This window comes from Physeter macrocephalus, chromosome 21, assembly GCF_002837175.3.
Source record: "Physeter macrocephalus isolate SW-GA chromosome 21, ASM283717v5, whole genome shotgun sequence".
Lineage (NCBI taxonomy): Eukaryota > Metazoa > Chordata > Mammalia > Artiodactyla > Physeteridae > Physeter > Physeter macrocephalus.
This window is the reverse complement of record NC_041234.1, coordinates 70,713,365-70,717,862: the sequence shown is the minus strand read 5'-3', so window position 1 is coordinate 70,717,862 and position 4,498 is coordinate 70,713,365. Positions and strand designations below refer to the sequence as shown.

Below are 4,498 nucleotides of genomic sequence, written 5' to 3'. Positions count from 1 at the left end.
GGTGTGTGTGTGTGTGTGTGTGTGTGTGTGTGTTTCTTATAGCAACTCAGGCAGTATCATTAAACTCATAATTACAGCTAGCTAGAGTTCATAAATAGTAAAAGGCATTCTTAGAATTCACACTCTGGTGTATTTGCTCCTAAAGTCAACATATTTTCTGCTGTACCACCCTGTCTTTCTTCAAGAAAGAAGAGAAAAAAAAAAAAGAGGGGTCACCAAAGTGCAGGAGATATTTTAGAGGGAAATTGTAGAGATATGTTGATTGATTTGAGGTGGGGGACATTGAGAACACTAATATTTACTGAATCCCTAAGAAGGGCATGTTACCTAGTTAAGCTTTAACCTAAACGCTATTTTGTTTAGCCCTATGACAACTATTTGATGAAGATATTATCACTGTTTTATGAATGGAAAATTAAGGCTTGCAGAGCTTAAGTAAATTGCCACATCACATAGCTAATAAATGACAGAGGTTAGGATTCCAACAAAGAAATGCTTGATTCCACATCTTTCCTTTAACATGCTACCACACACATACTTATAGAATAGTCTTCTCTTTTAGCATTCTTACCCTGTCATAGGGGAGAGTAAGAAAATACACGAATTGACTGACGAACACATAAAACATCATTAATAATTGCAAAATAGAAAACATTAAAATATGTGCACATATGAGTCCATTTTTGAGAATATTTGCAATTCAACACATAATTGCTCTCAAAATAGATTTTATTGTGTCCAAGTAGGAATAAAATTGCTTTGCAGACATTAGGATGTGGTGAGAATAAGTTCTATATGCCTGCAAAGATCCCATGAACATTACTCTCTAGCCATCTGAGGGAAGGGGGAAGGAATGTATAGGCAAAGATGTACTTGAAACTCCCTCCATTAAATTTGTTCAAAAATAACTCTCCTTCACATTCTACTAATTAGAGACTCATTTGGGTTAACAATCTCCTTTTATAAAATGCAAATGGAGGGTTACAACTCATTCATATCTTAATCAATTGTAATACCTTGCTGAGGGCCTTGTAGCTCTGAAAAAATTGGGATCTTTGATTGAGGCGGAAAAGATGGTGGGGGCCTTTTTGGTGTGGTGGAGAGAGTATGCAAGGCAAGCCTGGAGGATAGCTAGAAAGCAGCATACAGGCACTGAAATTTGGGATTGAGGAGAGCCACACAGGAAGTGGGAGCAACAAAGACAAATGTTGTCTACTTTGCAGTGTCAACAGTCAAAATATCATTGAAAATCTGCTGTAGTTTGGAAAAGATCAAATTAAGAATTCTGAACAGATTAGACTTCATCTTCGAATCTCAGCTTTCTCCAGGTTAAGAAAAATCACCTATCCCCTCCTCCACAGGCTTTCCATTTTGGCTTCTCCATTTATTCTATTACTGCAAGTGTAAACTAAGCAAACAGGTGACAGTGTTATGGTCTATCTGTGCTACTACCTGCTTTGGGAGGAAGAGAGAAAAAGAGATCAAAGAGAAAATTTAGACATATGCATCCCCCATCTCCTCCCTCTTTAGCTTCATCACTATGTCTCAGTACATCATTAAAGGATTTTCCTCTTCCTGGGATTTGTAACACAATCCCCACAAATATGGAGAATCATCCTATAAACTGCATACATAGTGTTGACTGAACACGAAGGACGAGAATGTTTAGCATGTGTGGGGGTTGGTGAAAGTTTCATTGAGAGAGGGCTTTGTATAGTGTAGCTAAATCTGATAAACATGAACTAGTTAAGTGAACATAAATTAGCAGGCAGGATACCCTAAGCCAGGAGAACCATAAGAGCATATGCAAATTTGAGCATTCTTATAAACTACTTGTGTAAGTGCCAAGGAATTCATATACCTAGATTAGAGGAATTATTTGAGTGGCAAAGAAATTTTAAAAACAGTGGAGAGACAACTGTAGCAAGATTGGAATTGGACCTTGAATGCCAGGCTATGGGATTTCTATTTTATAGTATAGGCAAGAGGGAATCACTATAAATTCTTAAATTGAGGATGAGAGAGGGTGATGTGATGTTATCAGAAGAATGTCGATGCTGGAGTTAATCCCGCTATGAAAGATAGGATTAGCATGGTATGTGTGGAAATGTAAATTATGGAATGAATTTAAGAGATATTGCAAAGAAACATTAATATAAAAAAAAGGATTTGTTGTGGGTTAAGAAGAAGAAAGAAAAGTTTATAAAAGAAATCTACATCGTTGGAAACGCCTCATACATTAACTGTGTGGTTTCCTTTACTCATAGAACTACCTGTTAGATCTGTGGGAAAGAACTACAAGACAAAGCTGCCAAGTAAACTATGAAAAGCCTAACAAACTTTTTATCCTAGGTATTGGCATATCCCAATGATCTGTACTGTTCTAGGGTGTGATGGCTTAGGAGTGAATATGATTTGAACCTAATACATTTTTAGAGGTTGTCAAATTCAGAACCAGGCATATCCATCTCCTGACCCTAAACATGGTCCTAAAGTAAATCGCTTGAGGAAATTGGATCCCAAAGATTACAGGTGGGGAATTTTGAAGTGTGTCCATATTTCATTGGAGATCAAAGAAGCCTAACTGAAAGAACTGTGGGCTGATTCACATGATAACTTCTTTTTGAAAGGGCTATTTTATCTTGAAGATTATGAGTTTGGAGGAACTAGGTGATTGGCAGTGGAAAGAATCAGAACGTGTGAAATTCCTTAAAAATTTATTGACTTAAATAACTTTGTCTGTGTTACACATAATAAAAACAAAAAACCCTTTTTTTTTAAAAAAAAGAAATCTTCCCAGATTGTGAGCCTGAGAAAGAGAAAAGCATGCAATGTCAGTAAGTGGAATGAAGAAATTGAGTAAGGTTCTTTCCTGTTTAGGGCTATGTGGATACATTGCTCCAGTATCAAAGGAAAACAAAAGTAATGAGATTATTTGAGCAATAGAACATAAGGGAACAGAAAAAGGGTGGGAAATCAGGATGATAAATGGAGATTTGAGCGTTGTGCCAGAGAGAGGGCCACTGAGAAAATAAACATGGAAATGTTCTCCCGTTTCATTGCTCTATTTTCCCCCAGTACTTATATTAAGTTTGCAGTGACTTCTTTGCTCTTGTGGATATATTGCTTTACTTGGTCTAATTTCATTGTGTTTGCTTCCAAAACAGTCTGTAAACTTTCTAAAACATAGGGACCATATTCTGCTTGGGGTTTGGTTTTGGTGGTTTTGGTGATGACGTTGGTGATAATAACAACTTTTTTGGTACCAGGGACCGGTTTCGTGGAAGAAAATTTTTCCACGGACGGGGGTGAAGGGGGATGGTTCAGGTGGTAAGGCAAGCAATGAGGAGCGATGGAGAGCAGCAGATGAAGCTTCGCTCGATTGTCTGCCGCTCACCTCCTGTTGTGCAGCCAGATTCCTAACAGGTCACGGACCAGTACCGGTCCACTGCCCAGGGGTTAGAGACCCCTGATGTATATAAACCACTCGGAATGGGAATCTGCCAAGTCAGATGCTAAATTGAGGTTTTTGATTTAAAATTTATTACTGAGTCTTCAAGATTAAAAATGACTTCAATGTACAAATGTATTGCTTTTTCACATTTATTCTTAAAATAATAAATGTCCTTGACTGTGTTTTTCAAATCATATATTACTTTATTCATTCAAATGTTTAGAAAGCCCCAAAGTTTGAAGTTATTCACCGTCACAAAATAAACTCATCACCTGACCTGTAGAATTCACTCCTCTGTTGCTCAGCAGGGTATCCATATTGCTACCATATGGACCCTTTAATCAGCATCTCCACCATGCTGGAATGCAACTTGTAGAAGAGATGTTGGTGTCCTGGGGTAATGAATGGTGAAACAATCACAGTGGGAGTTTTGTTTTGTTTTGTGTTTTTGTTCACAGCATTGGACTTATTCTCTTCATTAATTACCAACATTTAACATTCTATAAACATCTGTGGCAATACTAGTCGTTCTTCTCTTTGAAATCACTCTATTTAGAACATATGAGAACATCTCATCTTAGAAATGGAGCATACTAGCTCTTTTAGGCACTAAATGGAAAAATGAAAATGAGTTATCTGTTTATTCATAAAGTTTAGGAGTGTTTATATAATATTAGTAGCATTATTGTATCAGGGATTTGGATGGTACCTTTAAGGTAGATATCTGAAACTTATTTTGAAAATATATTAAAGGTAGAGGTTTGTCAGGTAATTTGTGATTGCTATAGCACCATTTTCAGAGCTAACGGGGGCCTTCCCTTTTTCCTAATTCAATTACATGATCATAATTAGAAACGGGAAAATAGAATGATATTGTTGCTTTCTATTTTTCACATAATGATGGTATAATCTCCCTTCTCAAGATCCATTGGTTGAAATAATTACTTTTATTTAAGATAAGAGTTTTTGGTGTAATTCTTTCTCAAAAGTCACTACTTAATTTTGGTTTTTTACAAAATGTAAAGAAACATTATAGTTACTAGA

The 4,498-nt window shown here is 36.5% G+C and overlaps 1 non-coding gene across 1 annotated transcript; it reads left to right on the top strand.

Moving 5' to 3' along the window:
* The first annotated feature begins 2,171 nt into the window (after nucleotides 1-2,171).
* Nucleotides 2,172-2,308, top strand: LOC112066447 (small nucleolar RNA SNORA18). Its single transcript, XR_002892664.1, has one exon. It is a non-coding gene; the product is annotated as a small nucleolar RNA SNORA18 (small nucleolar RNA).
* The last annotated feature ends 2,190 nt before the right edge of the window (nucleotides 2,309-4,498 follow it).